The sequence below is a fragment of the Anolis sagrei genome, chromosome 10 (assembly GCF_037176765.1).
Source record: "Anolis sagrei isolate rAnoSag1 chromosome 10, rAnoSag1.mat, whole genome shotgun sequence".
NCBI lineage: Eukaryota > Metazoa > Chordata > Lepidosauria > Squamata > Dactyloidae > Anolis > Anolis sagrei.
In genome coordinates, this window is record NC_090030.1 from 9,048,523 (window position 1) to 9,073,091 (window position 24,569).

Below are 24,569 nucleotides of genomic sequence, written 5' to 3' on the forward strand. Positions count from 1 at the left end.
TGTAAGAGATGATGACGGGGCGGAGGTCAGCTCATCTTCAGATGATGAGGTGTAAGATAAAAGTAGGCTTTGAAATGGGAAATCTTTGCAGAAGGCAAAGTGTTGGATTCGTGTCTTGGGTTTTGTCGCTGCCTATTTCGTGTTGGTATTGGGTCCTGGATCTGCAGGTTGCTGCTTCCATTCTGTGTGCTTCGACTCAGCTTGGATTCTCGTGAGTGCGGATTTCCCCTTCTTTGACTTTGGACCGGTTTAGACTACGACGCTGCCTACGTGGATTTTGGAACCTTGCAATTTTGGATTTGGCTTACTATGACCTCGGACTTCATTTGACTACGTCTTCTTCCTTGCAGCTCTTTGTTTGTTAACCCTTTACTTGCTGTGTTATTTTGTGTGACTTTTGTAGCGCTTTGTTTTAATCCAGATCTTTTCTCCGGATAATCCGGATTATTGCTGCAGTTTATCTTTTGAACCAGAACTGGTTGCTACTTTTGCGTTTTGACCAGAGGCACTGAGTTAAGTGTCTCTGAGTCCATTTCGCTTTGTTTAAATAAACTCTAATTTTGGACATACTCTTGAGTCTGGCTCTTTAAGGCGCCTGGGTTCCGACAATAATGGTATAGTACAATATAGTAATATTAAATACTGATATTGTACCATGCTAATAATACAATATATTGTATGTATATATATCTTGTAAGCCACTCTGAGTTCCCTTTGAGGTGAGAAGGGTGGCATATATATGTCATAAGTAAATGAATAATAAATAAATAAATATGTTGCATGTATAACTGGCACTGAATGTTTGCCATGTATATGTGCATTGTAATCTGCCCTGAGTCCCCAGCGGGGTGAGAAGGGCAGAATATAAATACTGTAAATAATAAATGTGGCCCCATAAGTCAGTTTTTGATTGACTATTTTGTAAGTATATTTGCAATAAAGGTATATAGATATATAAAGACTTTCCCACTGAAAAATAGCGGGAAGCATTATACAATGGTGAGAAATTGCTACCTAATATCAACATTGTAAAAAAAAAATCAAGTAATTGTTCTGTACAGAAACACATCCTTTCTGTATATCCCCCCCCCCCAAAAAAAAAAAACCACCCATGATTAGGATGGAGAAATATGTGCCTTTCTAGAAACAGTGTTTTGCATGAAAATTGTGTGTTTATGAGATATTTCTCACACCAAAACACTGTTTCTATAAATATACCTTTTGTGAAAAATTATGTAAAAAGCATGTTTTTGTGCAAAAAAATGTGTACCTGGAGTTGTTTTGTGTAATAATTGAATTTATGGTGGAAAATTTTGGTTTTGCAGAGTCGACATCTGTTTTTCACACATCTCTGTTTTTTAATTCCATATTTCTGGGAGGGGGGGGGCACAAAAAAGTTGTGATACAAAAAAAAAAAAACCTTACAATTTTCACACAAAAATCCCACATCTATTTCTATGTAGAATTTCTTAAAACACTCTAGAATGCACAAAGAATACGGAGTGGAAAACAATACATCAAATCCTCATTTTTTGTGTGCAACCTGTAGAAAACGGCAGAAATTATTTCTCTTCACAACCGAGTTATATTCCTAACTGTAGTGCCTTTCAATGATATTCTCAAAATAAAGGAAGCAATGCCCTATAACAGGGGACTTTCTGTCTCTTTACAGCTTTACTTGCGCACATGGGGGTCCCAGTGATAAAGCCCCAAGAGAAATGGTAAACAAGCCAATTACTTAAGCACTTGGGTGAGAAGATAAGCACTATCCACATATTTACTGTATTAAGCATCAGCTGAAGCTTAAAGAAGGACATGGCAATGACACAGCCTGAACAGAGTTAAATCCCTGTCTGCTGAGTTATGTTCTGAGACAAGGGTAGGGAATGTATGTTCTCCAAGTGGTGTTCGAATGCGAATTCCATCATCCCTCACCAAGAACTGTGTTGGATAGGACTGATGGAAGTTCTGGATCAAAAATATCCAGAAGGTCACAATGCAGAAGCTGTAATGGGGAGCCCTGCTTGATCTAGGACGACTGTCTTGAATGTCTGTGTAAAATCTTAATCAGAAACAACATTTCACACACTTTTGTAAAGGAGACAGAAAGGGTGGGGGAGGGACACACAAAAATGTCACTTTCCAGATATTGGATGAGAACCTGTGATGAACTGGACAAGACATTAGACAATATGTAAGAAATGAAAAGGATCTTTTAGTACAGCATTTCTCAACCTAGAGGTCAGGACCCCTGCGGGGGGGGGGGTCATGGGGGGGTGTAAAAGGGATCACCAAAGGCCACAGTGTTTTCTGTTGGTCATGGGCATTCTGTGTGGAAAGCTTGGCCCAATTCTATCGCTGGTAGGGTTCACAATGTTCTTTGATTGTAGGTGAACTATAAAACTCATCAACGACAACTCCCAAATGTCAATTTGTGTTTTCCTCAAACTCCGCCAGTGTTCACATTTGGGCATATTGAGTATTTGTGCCAAGTTTCATCCAGATCCATCATTGTTTGAGTCCACAGTGCTCTCTGGATGTAGGTGAACTACAACTCCAAAACTCAAGATCAATGCCCACCAAACCCTCCCAGAATTTTTTGTTGGTTATCGGAGTTCTGTGTGCCAAGTTTGGTTCAATTCCATCACTGATGGATTTCAGATTGCTCTTTGATTGTAGGTGAACTCTAAATCCCAGCAACTACAACTTCCAAATGTCAAGGTCTACCAGTGTTCACATTTGATCATATTGAGTATTTGTGCCAAGTTTGCTCCAGATCCATCACTGTTTTTGTCCACAGTGCTCTTTGGATAATGGTGAACTACAACTCCAAAACTCAAGGTCAATGCCCACCAAACCCCTCCAGTATTTTTTCTTGGTCATGAGAGTTCTGTGTGCCAAGTTTGGTTCAATTCCATCACTGATGGATTTCAGAATGCTCTTTGATTGTAGGTGAACTATAAATCCCATCAACTCCAACTTCCAAATGACAAAATCAATCTCCTCCAACCCCACCAGTATTCAAATTTGGGCATATTGGGTATTTGTGCCAAAGTTGGTCCTGTGAATGGAAATACATCATGCATATTAGATATTTACATTATGATTCATAACAGTAGCAAAATGACAGTTATGAAGGAGCAACGAAAATAACGTTATGGTTGGGGGTCTCCACCACATGAGAAACTGTATTAAAGGGTCATGGCATTAGGAAGGTTGAGAACCACTGTTTGAGTAGTTTGAAAGTATAATGGAAGTTCCTATACTATTACTGGGTGCAACTAAAATTTATGTTGCATTACTATTTTAATAATAATAATAATAATAATAATAATAATATCATTTTTCAAAGATAATGTATATTTTAAAATATAACAACTCAGAAAAAATAATTCTGATTCGGGCTATGTGAAGCTAACGCATATTATATAGACATATTATCTTTACTATTTCTTATAAAAATTTAATGATATTGTCGAAGTCTTTCATGGCTGGAATCACTGGGTTGTTGTAGGGTTTTTCGGGCTATATGATCATGGTCTAGAGGCATTCCCTCCTGACGTTTCGCCTGCATCTATGGCAAGCATCCTCAGAGGTAGTGAGGTCTGTTGGAACTAGGAAACCACCTTGATTAGCATATAATGGCCTGACAGTGCACCTGATGAACCAACCTGGACACAGCATTTTATTTGAGAACATAGAAATGCTGGAGCACTCTCACAACCACCATAGAATCATAGAATCATAGAATCATAGAATCAAAGAGTTGGAAGAGACCTCATGGGCCATCCAGTCCAACCCCCTGCCAAGAAGCAGGAATATTGCATTCAAATCACCCCTGACAGATGGCCATCCAGCCTCTGCTTAAAAGCTTCCAAAGAAGGAGCCTCCACCACACTCCGGGGCAGAGAGTTCCACTGCTGAACAGCTCTCACAGTCAGGAAGTTCTTCCTAATGTTCAGATGGAATCTCCTCTCTTGTAGTTTGAAGCCATTGTTCCGCGTCCTAGTCTCCAAGGAAGCAGAAAACAAGCTTGCTCCCTCCTCCCTGTGGCTTCCTACACGTCAGACTACACAGAGAAGCCATTGAAATCCACAAGCATGTGGACAATTTCAGCAGAAAGGAGGAAACCATGAAAATGAACACAATCTGGCTACTAGTATTAAAAAAACTCTAAAATTACAACAGCACAACAACAGAGAGAAAACAAACAAGGACATCTAATCACCTCTCAACAAAAGTTTGCTCCAGGCACTGTCAGGCCATTATATGCTAATCAAGGTGGTCAGTTGAAACATTCACACCTAGCTCCAGCAGACAAGGGTCTTTTGTCCCACCCTGGTCATCCCACACAAATATAAACCCTTTTTCCTAGTTTCCAACATACCTCACTACCCCTGAGGATGCTTGCGATAGATGCAGGCGAAACCTCGGGAGAGAATGCCTCTAGACCATGGCCATATAGCCTGAAAAAACCTACAACAACCCAATTTAATGATAGCTTTATAATTGTGAGTCGGCCTCATTTAGTCTCATGGCAACCACTCTTTTTTAAAACAAGCAGTCCTCCACTGAGTGCAATTTCCATCCATGGCCAAAGTGGAGCATAATATAGACTTTGTGGATGCCTTTGAAAGGCTTTGTTTGCCCTCAACACCATTTGCTCCGAGGAATATATGCAAATCTGGTTAGGAAGGTTTCATTGTGGCCTCATTGCTTCCACTGTCTGTTACATTATTGGTTGTGATCCCTTTCAGAAGGAGACTTAAGTAAAGGAGAGGGAAAGGAGTAGTAAATCAGCAAGAACCAAGAGAGGGCTATTTCAGGGGCCTTGAAAGCACCCAAAAGCCAAAATGGGGAATCGCTTGACACAGTCGTCTTATTATCACTCGGAACGAGGATGGTGGGGGAGTCAAGGGAGATCAAGCTGGTTCATTACTTTCTGTCTCTTCCTCATTTATGTCACTTGAATTTCCCTTGTACACAGGCAACCAAGCCTCACTAATTCATCAGCAGTTACTTTAGCAAGGATGTAAATCAATTTGCTGTTATGAAATACCTATAGACAGGGAATTGGTAGCAGGTCTATTAAGACATCCATCAAAAAGGGGGAGAGTCTTTTCACAATAATTGAGGATGAGGTTGAGCATTGATTTAAAGGCGGATGAGCAAAGACTGGCTTTGATTTTTTACCTAAGCTTTTCTGGGTGGCTCTGCACAAGAGGCATCCAATTATATAGAAATGGAGATGAACCAAGTCTCCAAACATAGAGGCGTATGGGGCAGGCTTTGCTTTCACATGAGAAATAATGCTTAGGCTGGCCATGTGGTCTATCTCAAAAAGGAATAATCCCTTGTTTTGGGGATCCCCAATATTTTTGTTGTGTCTGCATTAGGTTTGTGCATTTCAGGTGAATCGCTGTCCATTTCTGCTTGCCGGTTACCAGAAGCCCCCATATCAATTTTTCCAGTGCCTCCCGAAAACAGGTGTGCTACCAAATGGGCATTTTCATTCAGCATCCAAAAATCCAGCTCTTTTTGGCCCATTGGTGGCAATGGGGAACTTACAAGGCTCCCCTTTCCCCTGAGAGCCTTTCCTTTCTTCCCCTCTGGAGAGCCTGGGTATTAGCATCGGGGTTAAGAAAGCACCCTCCTCCAGTCCATTATGGGGAGGACTCCCCACAGGCTCCCCTTCCATAGCCTCCATTAAGACCTGGATTTAAAAAGCATCATAGTTACCACTCTTCCATCAAGGGGCGGGGGGGGGGGGGGGTTGCTTCATCTTGTTGATGGGAAGCTTCCCACCAGAGTGGAAATCATCTATCGAACAGATGGCAAGTTATTTAATCTCAGCAGACTGAAAGCCAAAACCAAGGTTAGAATACCATCTGTTATAGAACTCCAATATGCTGATGACAACGCCATCTGTGCGCATTCAGAAGAAGACCTACAAGCAACTCTAAACACCTTCGCAGAAACATACAAGAAGCTTGGCCTGTCATTGAACATTGAGAAAACCAAAGTGCTTTTCCAGCAGGCGCCAGCCAATCCATCTGCAAAGTTAGAGATACAGATTACTGGTGTAACATTAGAAAATGTTGACCATTTCCACTACCTTGGCAGCTACCTCTCCACAAAAGTCAACACTGAGTGCAGCGTTCTTCCAAATGAAGCACAGAGTGTTTGAGGACTGGGACATCCGTAGGGATACCAAAGTGCTTGTTTACAAAGCTATTGTCCTCCCAACCCTGCTATACGCCTGCGAGATGTGGACCAGCTAAAGACGTCACATGCAATTCCTGGAACAATTCCATCAGCGCTGTCTCCGAAAATCCTGCAAATCTCTTGGGAAGACAGGCGGACAAAAATCAGCATGCTGGAAGAAGCAAAGACCACAAGCATTGAAGTGATGGTCTTCCGCCATCAGCTCCAATGGACCGACCATGTTGTCTGAATGTCTGATCGCAGTCTCCCAAAGCAGCTACTCTGCTTTGAACTCAAGAATGGGAAATGGAATGTAGTTGGACAGGAAAAGAGATTCAAAGATAGACTCAAAGTCAACCTTCCAAGTCAACCTTCCAAGTCTCCCAGTCTTCTGTGTGCCCAGGGGGGAGTCTCTCATTTGGTATCAGCCATGGATTGAGATTCCAGAAGTGACTGAACAAATAAACAACAATATAGTTCCTAAAATTCCTGCTGGAGTTTTTCTGAACTAGATGCTTAAAAGGTCCTTTTCTTGGCCACAAATGTGACATAAATTACACCCACCTTCCAGAAGGGCATTAGGGAGTTTTGTGGGGCCTCTCCAACAGTGATTTTAGAAGGTTCATTCCTTGCGGGGGATATTATGGGCCCTTAGTCTCCCATCGTTGCCCTCTTCTCTAAACCAAGGCTAGGGAACTTGTGTTCTTTCAAATATTGAACCCCAGTTTCCTTCAAGTGTATTCAACCAAAGAGTAAAAGGGTTAGAATAGTAATACGTCGATATTGGAAAGGCTGAATATACTTTCTCCTTGCATTAAAGTGTATACTGTTGGGCAAGGAAAAGAGGGAGATTTGATAGACCTGTTTGTCTTCTTTTTGTGACTTAAAGCATTTATATTCTCACGCCTTCTGAACCTCCTAGGAATTCCTGTCCATCCTTTTGCTATTCACAGCCATCTCACTTCCTGTTAGTTTGCTTTCTTTTAAGTTCCCCACACTATGTTCTAGTAGCTTTGAAAGCTTTCTTTCTCCGGTCCCAAATCCCAAGACAAATACAGACCTTTCACCCTTTTCAAGCTTCTGCCCAGTTTTGTGCAAAGCCAAGTCAATAGAACAGCACCTCCAGGCTACAAACAGGTTTGTGTCAATGCATGTGTGTTTAATGAATGGAGGTTAGTTCTAACAACCTCATATGCAGTCCACTGAGATTAGTCGTTCTTTGGGGGGCCCTTTATTCCATTCCTTAACCTTTGCCTTCCCCTCTCTTTGGTTCCTAGTGTCCCTGTTCACTACCAACACAGTAGGTTAGCGATTCAACTACACTTCCATCTCTTGCAAACTATGATTATCCCTATCTAACTGGTTGTCATTGTTACACTAACATGAACTCATCAGAAAGCACCATGTTATAAGTGGAAAGGCGGGTTGTGTTATACAATTCATGCCCCCAACATCTAAGTTTTGATCAATTCAGCTTTCTTTGGAAGCAACAAGGCTATAATGTGTTGATAATCTGTATCTTGCAGGCACTATAGAAATGCAGAAGGCACCCACAGGCAGAATGTGCTGCGCCAAAGCAATATGAAGACCTAAAACACAAAGGAATAAGGTTTCACTTGTGGTAATTCCCAGGTGTTTGGAACTCAGAGATTTTGGCTATTCCCAATTATCCCTTCTCCATAAGGGACAATCCTGCAAATCTCTTGGGAAGACAAGTAGACAAATGTCAGCGTGCTGGAAGAAGCAAAGACTACCAGCATTGAAGCGATGGTCCTCCGCCATAAACTCCGCTGGACCAGCCACGTTGTCCAGATGCCTGACCACCGTCTCCCAAAGCAGGTGCTCTTCTCCAAACTCAAGAATGGAAAATGGAATGTTGGTGGGCAGGAAAAGAGATTTAAAGATGGGCTCAAAGCCAACCTCAAAAACTCTGGCATAGACACTGAGAACTGGGAAGCCCTGGCCCTTGAGCATCATCCTTTCTGCCTTTTCAAGATAGACTGTGAGAATAGTAGGTGAGCATGAATAGTCCAATGCCCCCAGAGGGAATACTGTGACGTATATGCAAAACAGTTCTTAGTTTAAGAATTATTTTAGCACAATCTATGTCATCGGAGGACAAGGGACATTGGTCTTAGTCAGCTATGACAGAAGCCAAACCAATATCAGACAAACAAACAAAGCTCCAAATCTTTGTTGCGAGCATCTAGTTCAACCTTCTTCAATATGGTCCCAGTTATTTTAGATGACAAGTCTCAGCAGCCTCAGTCTGCTTGGAAAATGATCAAAGATTATGTGAGCTTGAGCTGAAAACTTCTGCAGAGGAAAGCTGGCCTAGATGATTATGGTTTATATTCATGTGTGACTGGCCAGGAGGGCAGTTACATTTTATTTGCATAGTTTCAGCCAAACTGTAAATCTTTTTTTAGAAGAATCAAGACTAATGTTCATACTGTTTTGCTCTTGATGTTAATTTGGAATTGCATAACCTAAAAGTGTGCTTGTGTTTCTGTGTATACTTAAGTCACCTGTCAATTTATGGGAACCCCATGTATATCATAGGGTTCTCTTATGCAAGGAATACAGAGATGGGTTGTGTGTTTCCAAGCTGTATAGCCATGTTCCAGAAGCATTCTCTCCTGACATTTTGTCTGAAGCTAGGCCATTAAATGGTTTAGAGCAGAAGTGGGCAACAAGGTGGCCAATTGCTACATCCACATCTACTGTCTGGGTGTCAAAGAGGACACAGATATATAAACCCAATTTTCCAACTTTCCAACAGACTTCACAACCTCTGAAGATGCCTGCCTAGACTCCCAGAGAGGGACTCAGGCCGGTTTACAACAAAGATTCATAAACAATAGTTTAAAACATCACACCCCATAACACACTAATACATAAAATACATTAAAAAGCAATCATATAATTACATAAGGCCAAGTCATCAAAATGAAATCACAATTCATCACCATCCGTCTGTGTGGTCAAGAGTTATTGACTCACTCATCAAATGCTAAATTCCAGAGCCAAGTTTTCACCAGCTTTCTAAAAGTCAGGAGAAAAGGGACAGTTCTAATCTCCAGTGGGAGAGAGTTCCAGAGCCAAGGGGCCACCACCGAGAAGACCCTGTCCCTCGTCCCCACCAGACGCAATTGCGAGAGCAGGGCCCTCCAGAAGATCTTAACAACCTTGATGGTTCATAGGGGAGAATCCGTTAGGACAGGTAAACTGGGCCAGAGTCGTTTAAGGATTTATAGGTCAACACCAGCACTTTGAATTGTGCTTGGAAGCTGACTGGAAGCCAGTGGAGCTGGCGCAACAGAGGAGTAGTATGCTCCCTGTACCCTGCTCCTGTTAGCAATTTGGCTGCCACTCTTTGGACTAATTGCAGATTCCAGGCAGTCTTCAGAGGCAACCCCACGTAGAGAGCATTGCAGTAGTCTATACAGGATGTAACCAGAGTGTGGACCACCGTGGCCAAGTCAGACTTCCCAAGGTACGGGCGCAGCTGGCTCACAAGCTTTAATTGTGCAAAAGCTCCCCTGACCACCACCGAGACCTGTGGTTCCAGGCTCAAAGCCCTGCCAAACTCTCCGAGAGTTCATGTGTGGCAGGGAGTGCATGCAGGCCTGGAGTGCACCTCCAGCCAAACTCCGGGCATGCATGCCTGCATGTACCACCACACATGCATGCTCTTTCCAAGGCAAAGAAGCAAGTTCAGATGCAAATGAAAGTGTTGAGCAGATTTTTGTGTCTGGAGGGAGCTTCATGTTTTGTGTTTCCAAATAAACAGGAGACACGAAAGAAATGGTAGAAATGGTAGAAACTAATATTGCGCAAATGTCAACTGAATATACCATATATACTCGAGTATAAGCCAACCCGAATATAAGTTGGGGCACCTAATTTTACCACAAAGAAATGGGAAAACGTATTGACTCGAGTATGTCGAGGGTGGGAAATGCAGCAGCTACTGGTAAATTTCAAAATAAAAATAGATACCAATACAATTACATTAATTGAAGCATCAGTAGGTTAAATGTTTTTGAATATTTACATAAAACTGTAATTTAAGACAAGACTGCCCAATTCTGATTAAACCATTACTCTGACCTTCTTCAATGTAAATGTGCTTATGTATCCTTCCAATAATAGTAATATAGTAAAATAATAAATGTAATAATAATAATAATAATAATAATAAATGGAAATCCAATAATAGCAGTAATAATAGTGTAAAATAATAAATGTAATTATAACAATAACAACAGAGTAAAATAATAAATAACCTTGACTCGAGTGTAAGCCAAGGAAGACTTTTTCAGCCTAAAAAAAGGGCTGAAAAATTAGGCTTATACTCGAGTATATACAGTAATCCCTCCAGGATTTGGTCAGTGCCAGGATTTATGTTTGTGTTCAGCGGGCACTGCAAACAACAGACCGAGGGGGCAATGTAGGAAGCATCCCCTGTGCCAAGACAGTCCAGGGAAAACAGGAAGGTGGCCGGGAGAGCTTTTGCACAATTAAAACTTGTGCGCCACCTGTGCCTGTTCCTTGGGAAGTCTGACTTGGCCATGGTGGTACATGCTCTGGTTACATCCCAAATGGATTACTGCAATGCTCTCTATGTGGGGCTCCTTTGAAAACCTCTCAGAAGCTTCAATTAGTCCAACGGTCGGTAGCCATGTTGTTAAACGGAGCAGCGTACAGGGAGCGCACCACTCCTCTGTTGTGCCAGCTCCACTGGCTGCCGATCAGCTTCCGAGCACAATTCAAAGTGCTTGTTTTAACCTTTAAAACCCTGAATGGTTCTGGCCCAGATTACCTGTCCAAACATATCTCCTGCTATGAATCATCACAAAGCTTAAGATCATCAGGAGAGGCCCTGCTCTCGATCCCACCACCTTCGCAAATGCAGTTGGTGGGGATGAGAGACAGAGCTTTTCGGCCGTGGCCTCCCATCTGTGGAACTCTCTCCCTAAGGACATCAGGTTGACTACCTCCCTCCTCTCCTTTAGAAGACAACTGAAGATCTGGCTCTGGAACCAGGCATTCGACTAGAGGGGAACGGCACTATGAAAGAAAAACTTTTGGACATCCCGATATTGGACTCTCCTGGCTTGGCTTTGGTGTTTGTTGTTGTTCATTCGTTCAGTCGTCTCCGACTCTTCGTGACCTCACGGACCAGACCACGCCAGAGCTCCCTGTCGGCCGTCACCACCACCAGCTCCTTCAAGGTCAGTCCAGTCATTTCAAGGATGCCATCCATCCATCTTGCCCTTGGTCGGCCCCTCTTCCTTTTACCTTCCACTTTCCCCAGCATAATTGTCTTCTCTAGGCTTTGCTGTCTCCTCATGATGTGGCCAAAGGACTTCAACTTTGTCTCTAGTATCCTTCCCTCCAATGAGCAGTCGGGCTTTATTTCCTGGAGGATGGACTGGTTGGATCTTCTCGCAGTCCAAGGTGCTCTCAGAACTTTCCTCCAACACCACAGTTCAAAAGCATCTCTCTTCCTTCGCTCAGCCTTCCCTAAGGTCCAGCTCTCACATCCGTAGGTTACTACAGGGAATACCATGGCTTGGACTAGGCGGATCTTTCTTGCCAGTGTGATGTCTCTACTATTTTGTGTATTGGCATGCTAATTTATTGTTAATGAATATACTTTTGAATCTGGATAATGTTTTAAATGGAATTTATTGTTTTAATTGTAATTTTATTGATATATATGTGGATTGCTTCACTGGATTCTCATGTAACCCCGCCCTGAGTCCCCTTGTGGGAAGAAGGGCAGGATAGAAATGTATGTAATAAATAATAAATAAATAGGAAGCTGCACAGTTCATTACAAGTGTCCAACATTGTCTGTTCCTCCAAAGTTTTGGAAACTCTCTTAAGATTTCAAGGACTTCTATTAATACAGTTCTAGGTCACATTAAGTGGTCTTGGCCCTGCTAAGATGAATCAGCTCTGTGTGTTGTGAGACCATCATGGAGCTCATTTGCCCCCTCTTTCAGGAAAAAGTGCCCGTGAAAATGCACCCTCGGTCTGCCTCCTGAACAATTAGGAGTGGGATTCGTTTCTTCATTCGTCCTCATAGAACAGGCCTACAAAATCAACACTGTAATCAATCTGAAAGGAATCCAGGCAATGGTAATTGGTGGGTGAGGGGGCTTAATATCATTAGATTGAAAATGGAGAGCGGCATCGAGAGGTTTGGATCTGGTTCCAAGGCAGGCATTTTTCTCCCTTTCCAACTGTGCTTCATTTGTCCATGCCTCAGTTTCTCTGGCAGAAATCTATGTAACTAGGTAAAAAGGCTTAATTAGAGTTTGACAAATCTCCCAGAGATCTTCAGATGAAACCTGTTTTACAAATGGAAAATATAATTACACCATTTTAATGGTTATTATCATCATTAAAACAAAAAAGGCAGCTCCTCTTGTCTCTTCATTATAAACCTCTAAGACTTGTAATCTAGGTCACTGCTAGGAGAAAGGGAATTTTTTTTTCAAAATCCTGCTACTGTTGCAGCAGGAGAACTTCCTTTTCATTTTGTGGAAAGTGAGGGGCAGAGAAGATGATCGAACGCAGCTTTCTCCAACCTACTAGATGTCTTGAACTAAAAATCCTATCACTCCAAGAAAGCACATTCCAATCAAGCACAGCTAGTGTCCATGCTGAGGGGATGTATAGTTCAACACATCTGAGAGATGCTGCATTGACTACTCGTTGAATGTGGGTTATGGAGCCTTTAGTCTTCAAGATGCTCTTAAACGAGGACACCCATTATTCTTCACCATTGTCCAGGCTGGATAGAACTGACAGGAATTGTAGTCTTGCAGCATTTGGAGGGTTACAGATTCTCCAATCTTGTGTTTGGTAAACAATACAATGGGATGGACTGGATTTTTAGTGGCTCTTAGTGGCACTCCCTCACTTTTTCTGTCTCTCTCAGCCTCAGAACACTGTTTTTGGGATAGATTGGTAGATTGGATAGGAGGACATTCAAGGAAGGAAAGAAGGAAAGAAGGAAAGAAGGAAGGAAGGAAGGAAGGAAGGCCAAAATGATCAAAGTTTGGAAGTCAAGTCCATACTGCTAGGGTTTTTTGTGTGTGTGTGTTTTAGGGGTGATGGACACTTGTTGGCCTGATAGGTGTCTTGTGTCCAAATTTGGTGTCAATTCGTCCAGTGGTTTTTGAGTTATGTTAATCCCACAAACGAACATTACATTTTTATTTATATAGATATAGACTGTATGTGTATATGTATATATAGTTTATTTTTGAGGGTTTTAAGTCCATTCTGCTGGGGGTTTTTTTGTGTGTTTTAGGGGTGATGGACACTTGTTGGCTTGATAGATGTATTGTGTCCAAATTTGGTGTCAATTCGTCCAGTGGTTTTTGAGTTATGTTAATCCCACAAACGGACATTACATTTTTATTTATATAGATATACTTACTTACTTACTTACTTACTTAGGCAATCCCTCATTGGACGAGTAAGATGGTCTTCCATTATGCGTTTCCTTGTGGGTTTGTAGGTGGCTGTGGAGCCCTATTCTTGACCCGCATCTTCTCCCACAGTGTGGGCATTGGTTTCCAGGTGGAAAGCGGTCCCAGTCGGGGTTGGCTTGACGCGCCTTCCTCCTGGCACGTTTCTCTCTTTCACCCTCCACTCGTGCCTCCTCAAATTCTGCAGCACTGCTGGTCACAGCTGTCCTCCAGCTGGAGCGCTCAAGGGCCAGGGCTTCCCAGTTCTCAGTGTCTATGGCAGAGATTTTAAGGTTGGCTTTGAGGCCATCTTTAAATCTCTTTTCCTGTCCGCCAATGTTCCGTTTTCCGTTCTTAATTTCAGAGTAGAGCAACTGCTTTGGGAGATGGTGGTCAGGCATCCGGACAACGTGGCCGGCCCAGCGGAGTTGATGGCAGAGGACCATCACTTCAATGCTAGTGGTCTTTGCTTCTTCCAACACGCTGATGTTTGTCCACTTGTCTTCCCAAGAGATTTGCAGGATTTTCTATATAGACATAGGATCATCTATATAGATATAGATGATGTAGATATAGATATAGATATAGATATAGATATAGATATAGGCTAGGAGTGGGTGCTTTTGCCCTTTCTATTGACGTTCTACTCAAATATGTTTTCTGAGCCGCCCTCCATATTTAGTGAGAGGGTGTCATTATCTTTTCCAGCGGCTGATTTTTGCCTTTATCTTCCTCCATGGGTTGTAACCAGGATAATTCCCTGCACATCTTTGTACTTCTTTCCGAAGCATTCTGTTCCTTTCTCTCATGCCTTTCTTCTGTTTACCATTGAAGAATGACACCACCCCTTCTGTTCCCCTTCCTCTCCTTTTTCTCTGGGAGGTGACAGCATTGCAACCTAGTGTGTTTGTTTCTTATGCAGTACGTGTGCTATGATGCCATGCTGCCATGGAGATTTCTTATAATATTGTGGCTTTGTGATAGAGAGAGAGAGAGTATTGTTTCCTTCTTGTTCTCTTTTCTCTTTTGCAGGTTTGTCATGAAATAGACCACTTTCTTCTTATTTTTACATATGGGACATTTCTCATCTTCTTCCTCTGTACAGTGTTTATTCATCTTGCAAACCTACTCCAGTGTGACCTGACCCTATCTGCCCAATGCAATGAAAACAGAAAGACATTGAAGCGAATGAGACATGCTAGGAAAACTATGGAGAGACAGTGGAGCTAAAAGGGTCTAGCTAAGAGCATGTTTTCAAAGCACAGGATAGCAGAAGTGGATGTGTGTGGATGTGAGTACATCTTTCTATACTGGTGTTTGTCAACCTGGGGGAGTTGCAAGGGGTATCAGAGGGGTCGCCAAGATCATCAGAAAGCACAGTATTTTTGTTGGTCATGGGGGTTCTGTGTGGGAAGGTTTGGCCTAATTCTATCGTTGGTGAGGTTCAGAATGCTCTTTGACTGAAGGTGAACTATAAATCCCAGCAATGACAACTCCCAAATGTCAAGGTCTATTTTCCCCAAACTCCACCAGTATTCACATCCAGGCATATTGAGTATTTGTGCCAAGTTTAGTCCAGATCCATCATTGTCTGAGTCCACAGTGCTCTCTGGATGTAGGTGAACTACAACTCCAAAACTCAAGGTCAATGCCCACCAAACCCTTCCAGAATTTTCTGTTGGTCATAGGAGTTCTGTGTGCCAAGTTCAGTCCAATTCCATTGCTGGTGGAGTTCAGAATTCTCTTTGATTGTAGATGAACTATAAATCCCAGCAACTACAACTCCCAAATGACAAAACCAACCCCACCTGTATTCAAATGTGGGCGTATCAGGTATTTGTGTCAATTTTTGTCCAGTGAATGAAAATACATCCTGCATATCTGATATTTACATTACAATTCATAATAATAGCAAAATTACAGTTATGAAGTAGCAACAAAAATAATGTTATGGTTGGGGGTCACCATAATAATAATAATAATAATAATAATAACAACAACAACAACAACAACACTTTATTTGTACCCCGCTACCATCTCCCCAAGGGGCTCAGTGCGGCTTACATGAGGCCGAGCCCAAACACAACAATACAAGGAATTAAACACATAGACAATAAGATAAACAACATTATCAATAAAACAACACATAATTAAAACCGTAACATGCACAACTGTAGTAAGGGGTTGCGGCATTAGGAAGGTTGGGAAACACTGACTTACACTATCCTGTGCTTACTATCTATTTGAAAACATGCTCTGAGCTAGATCCTTTTAGCTCCTCTGTCTCGCCATACTTTTCCTAGCATGTCTCATTCTCTTCTATGGCTTTCTGTTTTCGTTGCATTGGGCAGATAGGGTCAGGTCACAGTGGTTTGCAGGATGAATAAACACTGTGCAGAGGAAGAAGATGAGAAGTGTCCCATATTGTAAAAAAAGAAGAAAGTGGTCTGCTCCATGACAAACCTGCAAAAGAGAAAACAAGAGAACAAGAAGGAAACAATGCTCTCTCTCTCTCTCTCTCTCACACACACACACACACACACACACACACAGAACTACAACTCCAAAACTCAAGGTCAATGCCCACCAAACCCTTCCAGTATTTTTTTGTTGGTCATGGGAGTTCTGTGTGCCAGGTTTGGTTCAATGCCATTGTTATTAAAATCAAAATCATGGCTTTGGGACCAGGCCTTTGGACAGTAGATGTTTGTAGAGTTTAAAGGACATGGACTAGAATGACAATACGACTGGCAAGACTGTTTTTATTATTTATTGATTTTTAATGATTGCTTATGTACTGTCTAATTATGACTTATGTTTAATTGTGGTTTTATTATTGTGGTTGTTATGGATTGGCATCGCGTCAGTGTCCAATGCATGACATTGAAGTTTTGCCAATTATGTGTAAACCACTTGGAGTCCCCCTAGGGGTGAGAAAAGCGGTATAGAAATACTGTAAATAAAATAAAATACATAAATAAATTGTTGGCCACATTGATTAGCATTGAATGGCCTTGCAGCTTCAATGCCTGGCTGCTTCCTCATAGAATCATAGAATCAAAGAGTTGGAAGAGACCTCATGGACCATCCAGTCCAACCCCATTCTGCCAAGAAGCAGGAATATTGCATTCGAATCACCCCTGACAGATGGCCATCCAGCCTCTGTTTAAAAGCTTCCAAAGAAGGAGCCTCCACCACACTCCGGGGCAGAGAGTTCCATTGCTGAATGCCTCTCACAGTCAGGAAGTTCTTCCTCATGTTCAGATGGAATCTCCTCTCTTGTAGTATGAAACCATTGTTCCGCGTCCTAGTCTCCATGGAAGCAGAAAACAAGCTTGCTCCCTCCTCCCATGACTTCCTCTCACATATTTATACCTGGCTATCATATCTCCTCTCAGGCTTCTCTTCTTCAGGCTAAACATGCCCAGCTCCTTAAGCCGCTCCTCATGGGGCTTGTTCTCCAGACACTTGATCATTTTAGTCGTTCTCCTCTGGACACATTCCAGCTCGTCAATATCTCTCTTGAATTGTGGTGCCCAGAATTGGACACAATATTCCAGGTGTGGTCTAACCAAAGCGGAATAGAGCATGGGTAGCATTACTTCCCTAGATCTAGACACTAGGCTCCAATTGATGCAGGCCAAAATCCCTGGAGGATCCTTTGCTGAGATGTGTTAGCTGGCTCTGGTTGATTGTTTGGAATTTCCCAGTTTATTGTCGAAGGCTTTCATGGCTGGAATCACTCAGTTCTTGTGGGTTTTTTTGGGCTATATGGCCATGTTCTAGCGGCATTTCTCCTGACGTTTCGCCTGCATCTATGGCAAGCATCCTCAGAGGTAGTGAGGTCTCTTGGAACTGGGAAAAAGGGGGTTTATATATCTGTGGAATGACCAGGGTGAGACAAAGGGCTTTTGTAAGATGCAGGCGAAACTTCGGGAGAAATGCCTCTAGAACATGGCCATATAGCCCGAAAAAACCCACAAGAACTGAATTTCCCAGTTGTTTGAGTGTTGCTCTTTATTTCTGTCCTGATTTTAGAGGGTTTTTTAAATACTGATAGCCAGAATTTCTTCAATTGCAACATTCACACTTGCCTCAAGCAGACAAGAGTTCCTTCTCCCAGCCTGGACATCATTCTACAGATATATAAACTTCACTTTCCTAGTTTCCAACAAACCTCACAACCTCTGAAGATGCCTGCCATAGATGCGGGAAAAACATCAGGAGAGAATGCTTCTGGAACACGGCCAGACAGCCCAGAAAACTCACAGCAACCCAAAGGAAGATTAAATAAAAATGTCATTAAGGGATACGCCTACAAAGGCTGAAAGTATAAAGTATGCATATGCAGTCACATCTCAGGCTTCTCTTCTCCAGGCTAAACATATATGCAGGCGTATTTGCGTTATCCTGCATTAAAACTGCATTGTATTGGTTATGATCAAAAGAGTCAGGATGGAACAAAAGAAGAGTTAAAATACTGGAAAGATCTCCATTAACAAAAGCATAGAAAGCATTGCTCTATATTATGAACTATTTCCATTGAAAAAACCATCAGTCATACATAATGACCCAGTTTAAAATTGGCTAATCATGAGCTAAAGCATCACTTAGGATCAAAGCCTCTCTTTCATAAACTAGAATTTCAAAAAAGGATAGATTATCCATTTCTACATCTGACCTTAAAAATCTGAATGAAATGGTATAAGATTCTGTTCCCTCAAATATCTATATCTTGTATCATCCTCTATTCTGTTACCCTATGGAACAGTCTAAAAAAAAAAACCCACCTGGGAATGTAAAGGGCTGTTCTATGTTAAAGATTTATAGAATCATAGAATCCAAGAGTTGGAAGAGACCTCATGGGCCATCCAGTCCAACCCCATTCTGCCAAGAAGCAGGACAATCGCACTCAACGCAACCCCAACAGATGGCCATCTAGCCTTTGTTTAAAAGCCTCCAAAGAAGGAGCCTCCACCACACTCCGGGGCAGAGAGTTCCACTGCTTATTTATTTATTTATTTATTGTGTCAAGAGCAACCAAACATTTGTATTACATTTTTAACAAAACAAACAAACAGACAGACAAAACACAAAGTTTGCAAGCTTGGTAGTTGATTAAATGTCCTTTGACCAGTCTCTGGCCACTTGGAGTGCCTCTGGTGTTGCTGCAAGAAAGTCCTCCATTATGCATGTGGCAGGGCTCAGGGTGCATTGCAGCAGGTGGTCAGTGGTTTGCTCTTCTCCTCACTCGCATGTCGTGGATTCCACTTTGTGGCCCCATTTCTGAAGGTTGGCTCTGCATCTCGTGGTGCCAGAGCGCAGTCTGTTCAGCGCCTTCCAAGTCGCCCAGTCTTCTGTGTGCCCAGGAGGGAGTCTCTCATTTGGTATCAGCCATTGATTGAGGTTCTGGGTTTGAGCCTGCCACTTTTGAACTCTCGCTTGCTGAGGTGTTCCAGCGAGTGTCTCTGTAGATCTTAGAAAACTATTTTTTGATTTAAGTCATTGACGTGCTGGCTGATACCCAAACAAGGGATGAGCTGGAGATGTCACTGCCTTGGTCCTTTCACTATTGGCTGCTACTTCCCGGCAAATGTCAGGTGGTGCAATATCGGCTACACAGTGTAGTTTCTCCAGTGATGTAGGGTGCAGACACCCCGTGATAATTCGGCATGTCTCATTAAGAGCCACATCCACTATTTTAGCATGGTGAGATGTGTTCCACACTGGGCATGCATACTCAGCATGTCTGTGTTTTAGATGGATTAGGGATCAGTTGGTTTTCCCTGTAATACACAGTAAGAGCACCTAGAGCTTCGGATAGCTTCTGTTCAACCATCTCAAAGCTCCCTGCTTGAGCAGTAATGGCACGATCATCAGCATAGATGAAGTTCTCTGTCCCTTCTAGCCGTGGCTGGTCATTTGTGTAAATGTTGAACATGGATGGGCAAGCACACTCCCCTGAGGCAGGCCGTTCTTCTGTTTCCGCCACCTGCTTCTCTGGCCCTGGAACTCAACAAAAAAGTTCCTGTTTTGTAGCACGTTTCCTATGAGGCGGGTGAGGTGGTAGTCCTTTGTGATATTATACATTTTTCTCAGGAGGTGGTTCACATTATCATAAGCTGCTGACAGGTCTATGAAGACAGCTCCTGTGATCTGCTGCCTTTCAAAGCCATCTTCTGTGTGCTGAGTCAGGTTCAGCACTTGCGATGTGCAGCTTTTGCCTTTCCTGAAGCCAGCTTGCTGTGGAATCAGGCATGGGTCTATTTTTTCCATAATTCTATGCAAAATAGGTCTCTCCAGAACTTTGTAGAGGTGGCACAACAGGGAGATTGGTCTATAGCTTTTTGGATAATTACGGTCTTTGCCTGGCTTCAAGATGACGATGACTCTTGCTTTCCTCCAGATTTTGGGGATCTGACAGGATGCCGTGCAGTTGTTCATCAGCTCCAGCAGCCAGCGCCTTGCTTTTGGACCAAAGTTCTTGATTTGTTCCATCCGTAGATCATCCAGGCCAGCTGCTTTGCCATTTTTACATTTATTGAGAGCCCTCTCAATAAATGGCTCTAAATAAGTTCCACTGCCGAACAGCTCTCACAGTGAGCTATTAAACCTATAGCTTGTTTTGAACATGTAAAAATTGTCAAGCTATAGAACACTGAAAGTATGGTATTCTTCATAGATATATCAGATAGAATGAACAAGCGGACAAAAACAAATGGGTTATTTAAAAGGCAAGAGTGGAGAAAGATATCAATTAAGTAATTGACCCAAAAGATGAGGGTTCCCTATGGTCCAAAAATGATTTGAAGGCAGTGGAAGATAGATGTATTTTATTTCTTCATCATGTTATTTTGCATCTGTTGATTTCGTTTTCTGTTATTTTCTGTATTTTATTTTGATGATTTCTTTGCTGTTTGTATTTTATTTTATTTTGTTGTACTGTAGTTCTAGGCTTGGCCTCGTGTTAGCCACCCTGAGTCCTCTTTGGGGAGATGGTGGCGGGGTATAAATAAAGTTTATCATTATTATTACTGGCTGTACCCACCACACATTGCTGTGGCCAACTTTCCCTCCCTCTTTTTCTCCTTTTTCTCTCTCCTTCCATCCTTCCTTCCTTCCTTCTTTCCCTTTTTTTTCTTTCCTTATCTCATTCCTTCCTTCTCTACCTCTTTCCTTTCTTCCCCTCACTTTTCCTTTCCTTTTTACTTTCTCTTCTTTCTTCCTTCTCTACCTATTCTTGGAATGCAATTCTAGCAGTCCTCCTGGTCGATCTATCTACCTACTATCAATCTCTGTCTAATCTATCTATTTCATCTATCTGGAGGATTACTGGGAGTTGCAGTCCAGGAATAGGAAATGTACACAAATTGGGATAATCTCAAAAAAAAAATCTAAGGAGAAGCAAGTTTGCAGCTTGGAAGCAGTGCATTTGGAGCATCTTCCTCTCCTAAAGGGCCTGGTCTAGGGGATGCTGGGAGCTGTTGTTTTCATGCATTTTTTTGTTGTTGTTGTGTCAGGAGCGTCTTGAGAAACTGCAAGTCGCTTCTGGTGCGATAGAATTCTCCGTCTGCAAGGACGTTGCCCAGGGGACGCCCAGATGATTTGATGTTTTTATCATCCTTGTGGGAGGCTTCTCTCATGTCCCCGCATGAGGAGCTGGAGCTGATAGAGGGAGCTCATCTGCCTCTCCCCGGATTCAAACCTGCGACCTGTTGGTCTTCAGTCCTGCCGGCACAGGGGTTTAACCCACTGCACCACTGAGGGCTCCGTTTTCATGCATGCACTGTATAGTCATTGAGCTTTTTGAGTTTTAAAGTCCTTTCTGCTTTTTTTGGAGGGGGTATGAGTGATGGTTACTCGATGGTCTATTAGGAGTGTAGTGTCCAAATATTATGTCAATTCAGCCAGTTGTTTTTGAGTTATGTTAATCCCACAAAGGAACATTACATTTTATATATAATAATAATAATAATAATAATAATTATTATTATTATTATTATTATTATCATTGCACCAGCAAATTAGAGCCGCAAATACAGCACAACCTCATCAAAACAATGGAAAGAATATGAAGAAAGATGGTCAGAACAGACACGCAGTTGTCAATACATTTACGTCATTTGAGAAGGTAGCAAAACAATGTCAACCTATTGATAATACAATCAAAGCAGTTCTACTGTCTGTATGTGATGCTCAAAATGCAGATTTCACATAGAAATAAATATTGACATTTATGATAGTGGCAGCCAGACAACAAAACAAAACAAAAAACTGGAATACAGCCACAAACATATTATTGATTCTTGGACAATAGCCTTGGATGAAAAATGAACAAAACTGGTCAAAGCTGTAGAATCACAGAATCAATGGTGTGGGTGATTTCAGCATTGTCGAGGGCTGAAAGAAACAACAACATTACATGGTTTGTTTGGGAAGGGTTAAGGAGTAATGTTGCTGCATTATTTCATCCATTTACCATAAAGTAACCCCAGCCTCTCAATGGAACATTTCAATGGAATTTAGATTACCTAATAAATGTTTGCCCGTGTTAATTGTCTACCTGTATCATAGTCCCAATGAAATTTGTAAAGCGGATTGTTTATTATTTGCTTATGTTAACTGCATTGCTAGTATTAATAAAGAAAATGCAAAAAAAGGAGAAAGAACTCTATAATACCCAGAAAAGCCAACTCAATATTTTTTAAAATGAGTGGTTAAAAACCAGACAAGAAACGGATCAGGAATTTTAACCTACAATAGTAACAGGGCTGAAAGCATCTAACAACTTTGTTTCATGGCCGCCAGAACTGCCACGCGTCATCGGGGGTCATGGGGAACTCGGCACCCCACGCCCCACATTGCCCAGTTTCTGATTGAGGTGATCCCATGGGGGAAAGTGTCAATCATGCAACTTCCCCCCATTGCTTCCTATGCCAACACGGGAAGCCTCCCATGTTGCTGTGGTGGTGGAACGAGTTTCATCACCCACAGACCCCTGCCGGTGTTGTTTGATGGGAGCCGGCTGGCTCTGTGGATGACCTAGGACCACCAAAATTAGCCCTTTGTGATGAGGTTGAAAGATTGTCTTCTTATGACAATAGAAAGAAGGCAAAACTTCAGGAGATAGTACTTCCAGAATATGGCCATACAGCCCGAAAACTCACAGTAACCCAAAGCAATGTTTGTTGCAATCACTGTTAGTTCACAGAATCATAGCGTTTGGAAGAGACCACAAGTATCATGTAGTCCAACCCCCTGCTCTGCAGGAACACACAATCTAAGCACCCCTGACTTATGGCCATCAAGCCTCTGCTTGAAAACCTTGAGAGGAAAACAGCATAATCTACTGTCCACATTTCCCATAAAGACAGTAATATTGAAAAAGTTCTCTTTCTACTGCTTCCAGGCTTCAGCATGATGGGGAAGGACCCATACCACTGAAGGTACATCCTGTTAGGAGCCTTGGTGTCCTTCACTTGTGTATGTTCCTGCATGGAGTAGCTGGGCATTTTGCTTGAGGTAGCCCTATTGGGTTCAAGGTTGCAGAAGGAGAGTTGCACATGTAGTGCCATTGTGCATCCTACACAATTTAATTCATATTCAATTACACATTTAGCATAAAATTATTGTACGTTTGGTATCTTTCGGTGCCATTCAACTAAAGGAATACATGGCACAATGAAGGCATAACTCTGCATTTGGAAGTTCACTGTACACAAACCCAATCCATTTCCTTGGCCATTTTTCTGATAATGGCAAATCTTATGTATAGATCCTTCCATTCCACAAGGATCTATAGGCACTTCCAGACTTCACAGAGAGGTGTGCCGAAGCGGGTGTTAAAGACCCGCTTTTGCATGCGTTTCTGTCCCCACACCTACCTCCAAAACCCAGGTTTGAACAGGCAGGATTATTTTTAATATATGTGTGTTATGGCAACAATTTTTATGCATATTTTGTTTTGTTAATCTTATGTTTATGTTGTTTTCACTTTGTATGTTCTGTGATTTTTACCTGGGAACCGCTCTGAGTCCCCTCGGGGAGATAGAGCGGTATATAAATAAAGTTATTATTATTATTATTATTATTATTATTATTATTATTATTATTTCCCGGGTGGCTGTCCCCATGCCATCATGGTAAATATGCATAGGGCCACCCCAAAACACCATTTAAATAAAAAAAATACTTACCAGGCTGCCATAATGCCTCTCCAGAGGCTTCCTGAATTGTAGAAATGTCTCGCCAGAAGGCTGTGGGGCCAGGAGCAATTTGGCTCCTCTGCCTCCTGGAATATCATTTCTGTGTGCCAGGAGACCTCCAGAGAGGCGTCATGGCACTCAGTAAGCTTTTTAAAGGGCTTGGGGGGGGGGGGGCGAGTAGCAGGATGCTCATGGGACCCAAAGAATCTAGATAGGCTGTGGGGACTGACCCCTGGTTAGTTGCGAGACTACCCGGTAGTCAGTACCCACAGGGTCCATACTCCTGGAAGGTCCAAATCTAATGGGGGTATCAGATTAATTCAAGGCAAATCAGAGTTTGTTTGGACGCCTCCGGTAAATGTCCAACAAGGCCCGTATTTTGAACCCTGTCTGAAAGGGCCCTATGAAGCTTATTGTATCTTACATTCAAGTAATCATAACTCAGGCCATCTGTCCTTTGTACACCAATGCCAATGAGTCTGTGAAGAGGTAGACAAGAGATCTTAATTTGCCGTAGCGAGGAGTAAAGCTACCTTGAACAGTTACAGCAATGCCATGCCATTTTAATTGTGGTGGTTCCATCCTACTGGGATAGGACCCCCGGGTGGCATGATGGGTTAAACCCTTGTGCTGGCAGGACTGAAGACCAACAGATCAGAGGTTCAAATCT